This window comes from Typopeltis vanoorti, unplaced genomic scaffold, assembly GCF_054136105.1.
Source record: "Typopeltis vanoorti isolate ZY-2024b unplaced genomic scaffold, IOZ_Tvanoo_1.0 HiC_scaffold_900, whole genome shotgun sequence".
Taxonomy (NCBI): domain Eukaryota; kingdom Metazoa; phylum Arthropoda; class Arachnida; order Uropygi; family Thelyphonidae; genus Typopeltis; species Typopeltis vanoorti.
Window position 1 is genome coordinate 1 of NW_028328255.1, and position 13,522 is coordinate 13,522.

Consider the following 13,522-nt stretch of genomic DNA (forward strand, 5'->3'; position numbering starts at 1 on the left):
TTTTATTGGCCTACTCGACTGGATTTTACATATTCTGTGCTGTGTTGTTTCTGACGATGGAGTGTATCCCTGTCAAGTAACAAAATGGACATGTGATGTTGATGGAAAACCATGCAATCCTTTGAATCTTGTTGTAGGATGCAATGTAAAGATTACAGTGTGCTACATTCTTGCCTTAGTCACGGTAAGTGGCAACTGAATTTCAGTTATGAATTTAAAAAAATAATATGGAATAATAATTTGTCTTGTGTTATTAAGTTTTTAGCTAAATAGATAAATTTCTAGTTTACATTCTAAATTTCTAACATTCTTTCTAAGACATTTTACTTTAAAATTATAAAACAATTGCTTTACAATAATTACGGAATGGAATGGAAATTAAAAACATCATCCTAATTCCATCAAATTATATATATATATATATATATACATGATATTAATATTTCTTTCTTTTCAGGGAATCGTCGATCTGATTATAAGTATCACAGTTCCCATTTTGAATACTGTTCTTTGCATTGTCACAGTCCCACTCTCCTGTCCATAGTAAGTAATATATTCAAATGACTGTTTCCCTAAACACTTATATTTTAATAAACTTCTTATAAAACTCAAGTGGATATTAAATCCAGCATTATTTCAAAGCCGATCATAGAAACTATAAAAGTGTTTTATGAAATTTCACTATAAAGCTTAAGGGAATACACTCTCAGGGGTTTTCGAGTTGTGCTTGCCGGATCTTATAGGAGAGATGATTGCTATGGCCATGCGTAAATTAGGATTTAATATTCACTTGATTTTTATAATATTTGCATCCCCGTAGCCTTTCCGCTTTTATTTTAGTAAAAAAAGTCTTATAGAATAATTTAAAAAAAATCTAAACCATTAATTTACCATTTAAAACTAACGAAGATATTTTGTTTAATGTTTTCCAATTTTTAATAAAAGTTCTGGTAATGATTTCACTTTTACTATAAATTGAAACTTTCTTTTCCTTTTTAGAGATGTTGAAATGATATAAACTAGATAAAACTTTCAAGAGGTCGTCTTCAATCAGACTTAAAGAAAGATATTTTTTATTGCACATCATATGTATTTTACTAACAACTTAATAAAATATTTTTTAATTTTAGTTTTAACAAGGTTATAATATGTATTATTTAGAAAGAGTCAATAAAGAATATTTTGATATTCCTCATCGTCGTGGAGTTGTTATATCAGCTTTGATTTCATAAACTTTTTTCATGTTAACTTCCAATAAAGTTAATCTAAATTTGGAATTTACTGGATTGTGAACGAAATCTGATATTTTTTGTTCAACTGGAAATGCTTTCCATTTGAGATAACGCATCACTGCCCAGCGTGGTTCAATATGGAACCCGGTTGACTTTGGTTATATATATATATATATAAATAACCAAATATATATATATATATTTTTTTTTTTTAACATTATATATATACTGTATAATGTTAAAAATACCATATATATATATATATATATATATATATATATATATATATATATATATATATATATATATATATATATATATATATATATATATATATATATATATATATATATATATATGGATTTTTAACATTTATTATACCCAAGGTAAAATACTCTCTACATTTATATCTCCTCCTGAGATTTTTATTTAATAAGGTTAAAACACCTTATGGTAACTTGTTCTGGTAAAATACTTATAATCTCTGTATTACTAAAATCTTGGTATTTCTAGCAAGGGTTCCCACTGATGAGACCTCAATAAAGGTCGAAACCGGTCTGGGTAGTGCCCCCCCCCTTGCCTTTAATACAAAACATCATACGTCTACTCTATGAGATGTGTTTTGGCATTAAGGGTAAATATTAATATTAGTGATTAACCAAGCTTAAACTACTTTTACCATGAGTTGCCTTAGTCTTGCACTACCTGCAGGGTCAGCTAGACTTGCAACTCTTGCAGGCGCAAACTTGACTTGTTTGTCCGTTTGCTTACTTGGGAAATGGAGTAGAACCAGAATTAAAATAGCTTGGTATTTTTAACATATTTAAATATATTATATATATATATATATATATATATATATATATATATATATATATATATATATATATATATATATATATAAATATATATATATATATATATATATATATATAAATATATATATATATATATATATATATATATATTTAAATAAATAAATATATATATATATTTATTTATTATTTATTTATATATATATATATATATATATATATATATATATATATATATATATATATATATATATATATATATATATATATATATATATATATATATATAAAGACATATAGAGTTGTTTGCAAATTATGAAATTATGCAAAATACCACTCCCGAAGATACAAAATATATACTCCTCCACGACCCCCATTTTTTCAAATGACATATCCACAGAATTAAAGATATTTTGTTGAGGACGTCATTTTTATTAAAAAAAATATCATATTTTGCCACGCTAGCTGGTGCGCTACTCGCTAGCTAGAGAACTCTACTGGGCACATTGAAATGTGTGGGTGTAGTTTTAGTGCCTTGACTGTAATATACATAAATATACATAAAGAATTCACCTCCAACTTCAAATACAAAACGACCCACTCATCCTTCCGTGCTAGAAATAACTTTTTTAATTTAACGACGTCTTGAACATCATATTAAGATCATCATCTATCTGAAACTATGTGATCATCATCACATAGTTTCACATGGTTTGCTAAACAGACAATGATTTGATCAAATCATTCTCTCTTTAGAAGATCCCATTCCTCTGCTTGCCCATCATAGTGCATGCCATTTTCAGTGCACCTGTAATTTGCCCTATATAGTGGAAACAGGACGCATAATTCCTATCAGAAAAAAAAACATGGACGGCACATTAAATTTAATAACTATGGTAAAGCCGGCCTTTTGATCAGGCTAAATACTCTATATAGAATTGACAACAAAGGCCTCTATGGTTTACATCTCTCTAAAATATGAACGTAAAAATAACGAGGCCTGTAAAATTCTTATCAACCATCGTAATCTTAACAATAACGATGGTCTAAAATTCTCAAGGATGTCGAAGGCACATATTCTTCCCGCATAACCTTTCTCCCTAAGAGGTAATTATAAATAGGGAGGAAATCCAGGATCTCATATTTAATATAACAATTCTCATGCTAATCAGGACATCACGTTTGCTGTAAGAAAACTACCTGTGTGGGAAAACATTTCTCTCTAATATTGTCATAAACAGAATACAACTTTGATGGAATTAATGTATTTTATTTTTGTTTTTGTTTCCAGACGTCAGGCCAGTAGAACAACCGCTGTTCAAATCATTGTCTCTTTAGCATATTATGTGAAATGTAATATAGCTTGTCTCTCTATATATGTGTATACTCCACGTGAGGACTTTAATATGAAGGTCAAAATGTCAGGAAAATAACTACAAGACAGTTGTAGTGTCCATAATTTCTCTGAAAAGAATGCAGATCACCCTATAACACTATAGGAAACGACATATTTATCCTTCTTCTTTACCAGTTATATATTTGGGTGAGTTTTCTTCAAATCCAAAATTTCTTCCTGATGAAATTCGATCTCCATTTCTTTTTGAAGTCGAACCGCGATAGTTTTCTTCTTTCTCTTAGCCACTTTATAAACACAGCACTGATGTGTTATAGGATTTGTAACCTCTTTCGTGTTGTGTTATAATATAAAAATATCTTCAAGCAACCGCATTTAACGCGGATTCGTTTATAGCCATTTCTCCCTTAGCTACTCTATACATTAATGTTACTCCACTGTCTATACTTATCCGAGTGGCAACTAGCAATTACAATATTCTTTCAAAATACAATAAAATAGTTGTATTTTGGATAACAGTCATTTCATTCTAGATATTTTATGAGAAACTAATATGAGAAAATTAAAAAAAAACAATCAATTAAAAAAAAGTACGTGATGAAGGGTATCTAAGTTTAACGTCGAAATACTCTTTGAGCGGATTTCTTGGATTGCATCGCTCCATAAAACTGTGGTTACCTGTAGTGTATTTCGTTAGATCAGGAATTGTAATTAATAATATTATTACCGTAAGTCTTTTGGAAATTATAACTGTTATATTTTAATGTAGTCCACAATCCCATCAATTATATTCAGGGAAACAAAGTTTATAAAGTATTTTTTACACTTTCCCATAATATTTACTCGTTTAACACAGATATGTTTCCTTATTTTTTTTATTCTCGCACATATTTTGTTATTGGCTGATATGTTGCTCTTATTTTTGTTAAAATAATGTTTAAATAATGAACTATTATGTGAGATATTAGAAGTGTTTAGACTTTCATTGTACACTCTGCTCAAGTGATACAACACTGGATTTATTTATTCATATGGTTTTTCCTGTTTCTCTATCGTCCCTTAGGACAGTTTGAGTCTCCTAGCGAGGGATTAAATATGCATTTATGACTGTAAATCCGTGTTTGTTTTCACGCGACTGTTTGACTGTTCTAAGAGACGAAAATCTCGAGTTTCCGGGTGGAAAAAACCTCTATCCAGTATGAGTCCGGCTAACTCACCTTTAGTCGAATGAAATCTGACCTCATGTCATGAGCGGGAATCGAATACAGGGCATTGTCTATACCGACTTAGCTACGAATAGCTATGATTTAGCATCGATGAATTAGTATTCAGACCTGAGGTCTGAATACTAATTCATCGATGTGCACTCAGCATTCTTCAATGCAAAGGCAATATGATTTTTCTTTAGTGGAAAACCAGACTGAGTTTAAATGAAGTACAAACTCAAAAATATTGGCTTTTATGACATCCAAACGCGAAAACGGATCAGGTTGGGTACTTGTAAGTGGTGTTACATTTATCATTGTATACCGACTCGGATTTTGGTAAAGTAGATGTGTAATACGTGTGTTGACATGTATTTTTTATTTGTGTTGATTTACAAGTACAATTTATAGTTTCTGTTTTTTTAGTTTTTAGTTTTTAGTTTGTTGATTTTTTTATAAACGTATGATTTTATGATTCTTTTATGTTATCTTTCATGATAATGGAATTTCGGAAACATCTGTAGATTATGGGCCTGGAATAGGAATGAAATACTCGTCGACACAACTTCCATACATGGAGTATGCACACTTCAGTACCCGCGTGGCCTAGAATGTGCTTTGCTGCTGGATGCTATATTCACATTCGCTCTTGTCACAATCTGACAGAGAAATCGAAAAGAGAAATTATCGTCTTCACTTCAGTCCCTCTTCTCCTACCTGTTAGGTCGGTCCTGTGTAGCTGGTAGCCTGTAGATTTACTGAAGATATAATCTACAGGCTAGGATACTCCATGATGCGGGGTGTACTTGTTTAGTTAATGAATCAATACAGACTGCGTGCTTCAGTAAGGCCATCATTAGAGTGCCGAAGAGATGAGGACAGAAACCGAAGAGATCGTACACAGGAGACAAAACACGTCAACATTTCACCAATAAACAAAACAGTTTGAATTTTTTTATGTTCTCGGGAAGATATGACTATACGGCAGCAGTTCATTATCATCTCTCTAGTCCCATTTGACGAAGCAGACATATATTTTCCTATTGAACGAAAATTACACCGTCCCACTGTGTGAGCGTAGCACTGTTATGTATGATACACTCTCACACAAATGCACACAAAGAAAGACAGAGAGAAAAAAACTAACATACTTATTAAACATACATTTTCTAATAAACAAAGTTTAGTTATGTGTGAACAGAAATATTTAAGCCTTAAAAAACCTTTATATATATATATATATATATATATATATATATATATATATTGTATTTCGGTAAATTCAAAAAAAATCATTGCCCTTTTCCTAATGTGCACTGGTAGCTATCTGGTTTTGTGAGGAAAGCAATTTATAAGTAATGTATGAGGAAACAATTTAAATTTATAAGAATTTAAAATATCAAAATAGAATTTTAATTAAATGCAAAATAAAATGATTTATTTTGCCATGCATACGAAGACCGTGATTCGAAATGAACTAAAATCTGTTGGTTTTCTTGAAATAAAGAGAAAGTCTTCCTAATAACATGTGCTTTTTATTCACAATATGGTGAACGTTTTTTGTAGTTATTTCTAACATATAGTGTACGCTAACTCTAGTACTGTGTCATTTATACCTTGCTACCTTCATCTTACCCAATTGCTAGCCAATTGGCTAGTTAAATGAATTAGTTTATTTCACAATGTTCATAATGTAAAATACAACGCGGGTTTTCGAAAAACATATTAAAAAATAATTAAATATCTCTTAGTCTCTATTCATGAATATATTATATTCCCGAAATGAAATAGTTTTGCTCGTATCTCGTACGTTTATGCAGCTGAATTTCGAGAACATATCACAAAGACTAACTACTTTCAAGGGTTAGTAATAAATTAAAATATAGCATCGAAAAGATCTAAAAGGTTAATGCGTGTCAGTATAGTATCAATAAAAACAGAGTTAACCATTTTGGGATAAATAGATTAAAAGCTATATATCATGATGATTGCACTGTATTCAAGGAAATAGATAAAGCTAGAGATATAGGGGTGAGGTCGACAGAGAGTTAAAGTTTAGAGGACAAATTGCTAAGGTTGATAAATTAGCCCATATGATTACTTGACTAGTGAGGAACACATTAACAAGTAAAAATAAGTAAGTTATAATTCCTCTTTATACGACCACTTCTGGAATCCTGTGCTCAAGTCTAGTCCTATGGGTTTCTTGGTGATGTGGAAGCGGTAGAGAGGATTCAGAGGCGAGTGACGAAGATGGTGTGTGGCCTGTGGAATGTTCCCTATGAGGATAGATTGAGGATGTGTGTGGATTGCAGAAGTTGGTTGATAGGAGAAAAAGAGGGGATATAATAGAAACATCTATAATTAGGATTTTATAGGATAGATGCAGGGAAAATATTTCAGCACTTGGTTAGAGGAGGGAACCGGAACAAGGAGTCATCGCTGGAAGTTGAATAAAGGTGTGGTCACTAGAGGTGTGAGGAGTAGAATTTTTTGCTTGGAGAGTGATGAATGAGTGGAATGGGTTGCCTGAATCAGTCAGTGTTTTTCTGTTAATGGGTTCAAAGAGAGATAGGCTAGATTGGGTCTCCCGCGATGAGTCTTCGGATAAAAAAAAAATAATAATAAAGAAATATATTTAATAGCTACAATTTAGAATCTTTAATCACGAAATGAAACGTGAACTTTCACCAAAATTCCTAATAAACTAAATACTTCATCGAAAAAAATATAGAATATGCTGAACGTTTGTGGCAGCATATAAAAGCTCATTGTAGAGAGTAATTGAAAACGAATTTCGGTAAACCAGTCGACCAACAGTCAGCAGTGAGAAGAAAGTTGTTTAAGAAGACCAAAAGTACGTTTTCCGTATACTTCCCAAATATGCTGCATTTTATAAATATATTTTTATTTCATTTGACTCTTAGCTTTTTATATATGAATATTTTTTCTTATTGAAAACATTGCATTTATCTTTTTTTATCAGGGATCCCAGGTTTCAATTTAAATACATCGTCATTAATATAGATATCGAAAATTCGCCAATTATCTATACTCATAGAGATGGAAATTCTTATACATAAAACTTTTCAAATTTGGAGATATTTCTCTTCTAAGTTAAATTATTTCTACATATTTATAAATAATCAATAACGTAAACCATGCCAACACTGGTTATATATATATATATATATATATATGAATGTTTTTCCCTTTATTTCTAGCTGCTAGACGTTTAAATGAATTCAACAATTTTCAGTTACATCACGGATAAATCAAGTTTACAAGCATGTCATAAATCGTAATCGTACTTTATTTCAACAATCCGAAAATTAAATATCATATTACATAAAGAAAAATAAGAGCATTTATTCGATGATTTAACTTATATTTTTAATCCAGTTTTAATAATTCATGCTAATAATAGTTTATTTATTAATACTTCTTAAATCAAAATTATTTTTTATTAAAATATTTTTAAAGGAAAAAAATTAAAAGACTGAATTTTTAATAAATATTAGACTATAATTCATTAGAACAATACTCACAATTTTTTACTATTGTATTGTAATGAATATCAATCTCTCTTTTCTGTGCAAGTAATTATTTACTTTTATATTAAATGATTATCTATTAAACTGAAAAAATGCACTCTATTAGATTTATTCCTAGTGCAAAAATGATTTGTCTGAAAGTGCAAAAATAATTTGACTGAATAGAAAAATAAATGATTTATAAATCAATCTAGAGATGGCAGCACTTGATGGTGCTTCTTCTCTAACCCAAATTTTATCTTTTACAAAAATAATTCCACCTCCACCTATGTTTTAAATCAAGTTCTTTCAGTATTTTATTCATCATTATTATATTATAAAACGTTAGGTAAAAATTCTTGTTGTGAAGTATTTGAATTAAAACGTTGTCGAGGATGGATTATTTTAGTAAAACGACGTCTTTCAGACTGAGCAAAAAAGGAGCGAAGTTATTTAAGAAATAAAAATAAAAATAAACTCAATAGAAGAAAAACTAAATAAAATTGGAAAGAACATGTAAAACAAATGGCTAACACCCAATATTCTGAACAATTAATAAAATATAAACCAAATGGAAAGAGAAGGTCGGATAGACCTCAAAACAGGATATTAGATTTAAAATGTGACTGGATCAAAGAGAAAAATTGTACATTTTTGAATTATTAAAGAGGTTAATGCAAGAATTATTGCTGCAATATCTAGAGTGATATAGAAATTATTAAATTTCTTCTTTGGCAATTTAGTTTTGCACAAAGAATGAAATAAGTGCACCAAGATCTTAACATGCAAATTAAACTCCGCTCCAGAAAAAAAAATATTTTTTTATGGAGCGGATTTTTATAATTAAATATTTATGATTAAATATTGTAATATTAAATTATAAATATTACAATATTTATAATTAACTGCACAATTGATTGTAAAATCGACTAGAATATTCAAAGTCACCTAGAATTTCTCTAAATGCACATTTTCCATAAAAGGACATTGTCCTAAGAACATTGTCCTTTTAAGCATGTATTTTGCTTAAAAATGATAAAAAATTCACAGAAACAAAGTAATATCTCTATACGATATTTCTATATAGGATATTTGTATATAAAAATATCCTATATAGACATGTGCTTAAGAGGAACCTCCTCAGCTGTGATTTAGAGATTTTAAAACTGTAGTAAGTTGTTTCAAGTTGCTGACAAAACATTTGTCAGCGATTAATAAAAACCCAAATCAAAGTTGGAAAGAGTTTCAAGTAAACACGACAGAAGATTTTCGAGATATGAAATTCAAAAATAGGATGGTCATTAAATTATCCTTTGTAGTGAATGTATTCAGAAAATTATTACCTTTAGTCAATTTAAAAAGGCAACAAATGGCATTAATCCTTTTATAATTTCATTTCCAGACAAATTTCGTAACTATGCAGAGGTAGGCGAAAATTCTCTCTTTCAAATTTTAGTATATGACGAGAGACGGCCTCTTTACCGATATTTGTTATAAAGCGAGCAACTAATTAAATCATAGCAGCTATAATTCAAAAAGCACGCTGGAGAGACAAGCATTACAAATAATTTTTAAATATATTCTTGTTAAAAAAAAAGCATTCCTATAACACGGTACATATTTTTAGGGAATATACATCATAGTTAGCTATACCCTTGAACTGGTTATTTAACGAAAGTCTTACAGTTAGTAAGGCTCCTAAGCAGTGAAAAGAAGGAAAAATAGTATCACTCAACATGCATGGTTCTAGGACAGAAGTTTCCAATTAGACACCAGTCTGAATAACTGCAGTTGTAATCAAGGTGTTGTAGAGATTGGTTAGGAATAGAATATAAGATTAAGTTGATATAGATTGCAGTAGTGAACAAATTAATACGAACATTCATATTATAAAAAATAATTTTAATTTCCCTAGAAAATAAGTAAAAAAATTAAACCCAAGTTTACTAATGATTTTATATGCTTCCTGTTCCTAATGCTTGTTAGTAACAGGTAGCATATAAAAACTTATGCTTGAAAATTTAAATTTCCTAGTCTCGTTTTCACTATGACCCACAACTTTTCTATTGGGTTAATGTCACGAGAGTTGCCTGACTATTGAAGCAATAGATATTGTGGTTTTTGAAGAACTCTGAGTGTTTTTAAGTGAGGAATTGAGCGAGATCCTTTTGGAAGTTGAGTTCGTTTTATTTCTGGATCTGTGGGACCACTCTTTTCTCCAACCTTTTTATGTATTGTTCACTTTTCATCATACAGTCAAGTGGTCCTGGGCCGTCAAGAAGCTCCTAAGTACCAAGCTAATAAGAATGCTCTCGGGTACTTAGCAGCTTCTTGAAGGTAGACGAGAGAAATGCTCTCAGATACTGATTTGCGAAGATAGAGTACCCATTCTTCTTCGACAAACAAATGGCTCTCATTTGAGAATATGACCTTCTTACGCTTTTCAACAGTCCAATCTTTGTAAACGTTTGCCCATCATTTTCTGTACTGCTCTCACAGTTATTTCTTTATTGGTCTGTAGGCTGAACTCCATGCTTTCACCAAACTTCGATGGAGTCATGTCAGCAGCATTAATGGCACTAGCTATCAATTGTCTATTTACGTTTACATCAGACAATCTTAGATTCATTTTGCTTTTCCTAACTAGTAAACGATCTCGAGTAAATGTATCTTTCCTGTTTCAACCACATTTCTCCTTTTCTGTCAGATGTAAACGTAAACGTACTTGCTTCCTATGTCTCTTTAAAATAGCATTAACAGTACCCAAACTACGAATGATTCATGGCTCTGAAACAGTCATGACTCATGCTGAGAAACAGTAAATAATTTTGAATGCTTTCTTGGAGATGTATCAATTTTATAGCTCACCAAAATGAATAATGCACTATGAATGTCAACTTATTTACAATATTAAAAACGAATAACACTATTAGTAAACATCGTAGAGACAGTTAATACAGTTACATCACTCAGCGCGCAACCAGAATAGTGAACTAAAATCAAAACTGAAACCAAAACCAAAATTTTTGCGAACGGAAGCAAATCTAATCAAATCCAAACACAACGGAAATTCGGCTTTTTCGGGTTAATTTGTTTGATACTGTAGTACTCTTTATGATGGGCAGCATGGATTTGTAAAGGATGGATATTGATTTAGCAATTTCTTTTATAATAGGGTAACGAGTGTGTTAGATAATGAAAATATATATACAGTGATATTCTTGAAATTTACAAAAGCATTTGATAGACTGCTATACGTTAAATTGTTGTACAAGTTACAGATGATAGGAATAGATAGAAAGTGGTTCGATGGAGTGGTGATCGGCTCTCTGAAGTTTCTGAAGCTGTGTATGATGGAGTAGTGACTTAGAAAAGGAAGGAAACCAATGGCGTAACCCTGAGTTCTGCTCTTGGGCCCTACTCTTTAACTTGTTGGTAATGATATAACATGTGAACTGACAGGGGAGTGCAGTCGTTTGCTGATGATGCAAGGTTAGGAGAAATTATAGGTAGGACTGCTGATGTTAATTCCCTTCAGGAAGATTTTAATAGACTTTTCACTTGGACAAATGAGTGGAGTAGTAGTTTCTACATTAATAAGTGCAATATGTTGCATTTTTGAGTTCAGAAATATAAAGGTCTGTAGTACACGTATATTGTCGGTATTGTACTTTAGGACGTGCACAAGATGTGAGATTTGGGTGGGATCGGTGACAATAGACTAAAGTTTAGAGGGCATATTGCCAAGTGTTGCAAAGAGAGCACGTCGTGATGCTGCTATGATAAGAAGTACAGTAACGCGTAAGGATAAGGAGTCTGTTCTGACATTACAAATCACTTGCCAGACCACACTTTGACTATTGCGATCAGATTTGTTCACCTTATTTTAAGTGTGATGTGGAAACATTTAAGGGTGAGGGGTAATATACCAGCCATAACAGGGGAGAGAAATGGATTATCACTCTCTTACAAAATTTTCATACCTGAAAGTTATGTTAGAGTGTGATAAATGGTGAAGAGAGGTGTTAAGAGTTGAATTTTTACATAAAGATTTGTAAGTGAATGGAACCCATTACCAAAATATGTAGAAAATGAAGAGTGTTAAGGGTTTTAACATCCAGTATGATAAATATGTTGTCAGTAAAAAACACCTCCAACGATGAGTATTAACTCGGATTGAGGGAGTTAATCTCTCAATCAGAGACATCATCGGTTGATATACCTTTTCTTGAATTCATTCAAGAAATTCCTACACCCAACCTTCAAACGTAATCCAGTTCAATAATGACCAACTCTATAAGAGAAAAAGCTACCTCTCGCTCTCTCTTCTTCAGTTGCTTTCATTCGCAAATTCCATAAAATGAAAACTTCCATCTAATTGGTATCCGGTATGGCACTTTCAGAAGTTCGTAAGTCTCAATGGTATCTTACCTCTTTCTGATGCTTGCTGTTGCCTACACTCCAAAAATTCTCAATTGGTCTGTATAATCCGTATACAGTCTTTGTATATGGATTATACAGACTTTACAGTGTAAAGGAGATTATATTCTCCTTTATACTCTTTGTGTCAGCATTACCAGGGAAGACTAGAAGAAAAGAATTCGCATCAGAATTCACAAACGTTAACCTATTGTTATATATATATATATAAATATTATTTTTTTATTTTTTTTAATTTATTTTTTTTTATTTACCTTGTTAAAATTAAACATTACACGATAGGTAACAAGGACTATTTACATATTATTATATTATATATTATAAGTATATAAGTATATATATATTACAGAGAAAGAAACATTTTCCTTTCGGGTGTACAATAGAGAATGCAATAAATGAATTAAAAATTAACAGTTCAGTTTCAGTCTGAGTTATCTTTCAGATGAAGCACATTGTCATCGTCAATCCAGAAGAGGGTACCAATTGGATTCCACTCCTCTATGAATTTTGCGACAGTTCTTGTTTCTTTGAAGTGCTCAAGTTCCAATAAAAGCCTGTGTTTTGGTTTCCGACGGAGGATTTACATCAGGGTTTGTGCAGTTTCAGTGATCGATGGGTGCTGGTTACTTCTTGTCTGTTTTAGGTAGAAGCTGTAGATGACGGCCTTAACTCTGATGAAGAGGAAAGTGCATGTTATGTGTCTGTTTTCTTCTGTGTGGACTAAATTCCAGTAGTCCTTTTGGCTGTGTGTGTAGTTACAGGTGCTAGAGGCAGTATTCAGGGCGTTGGTGATTATCACTTTGTTTGTGGGACAGGTCAGATATGTGTGTTCCAAGGTACCTGAAACGACACAGAATAGACACAGATCCATTTCTCTTAGCTGAAATTTGTAGAGCTTAGAAGGAGTTGGCAAGATGTTATGCCATAGTCTCCACTGTATGTC

At 31.3% G+C, this 13,522-nt stretch overlaps 1 long non-coding RNA gene across 1 annotated transcript; it reads left to right on the forward strand.

Moving 5' to 3' along the window:
- Positions 1-6: 6 nt before the first annotated feature.
- LOC150092057 (uncharacterized) lies at positions 7-1,134 on the forward strand. The gene is made up of 3 exons (XR_016550627.1): positions 7-184; positions 458-543; positions 1,000-1,134. It is a non-coding gene; the product is annotated as an uncharacterized LOC150092057 (long non-coding RNA).
- Positions 1,135-13,522: the final 12,388 nt, after the last annotated feature.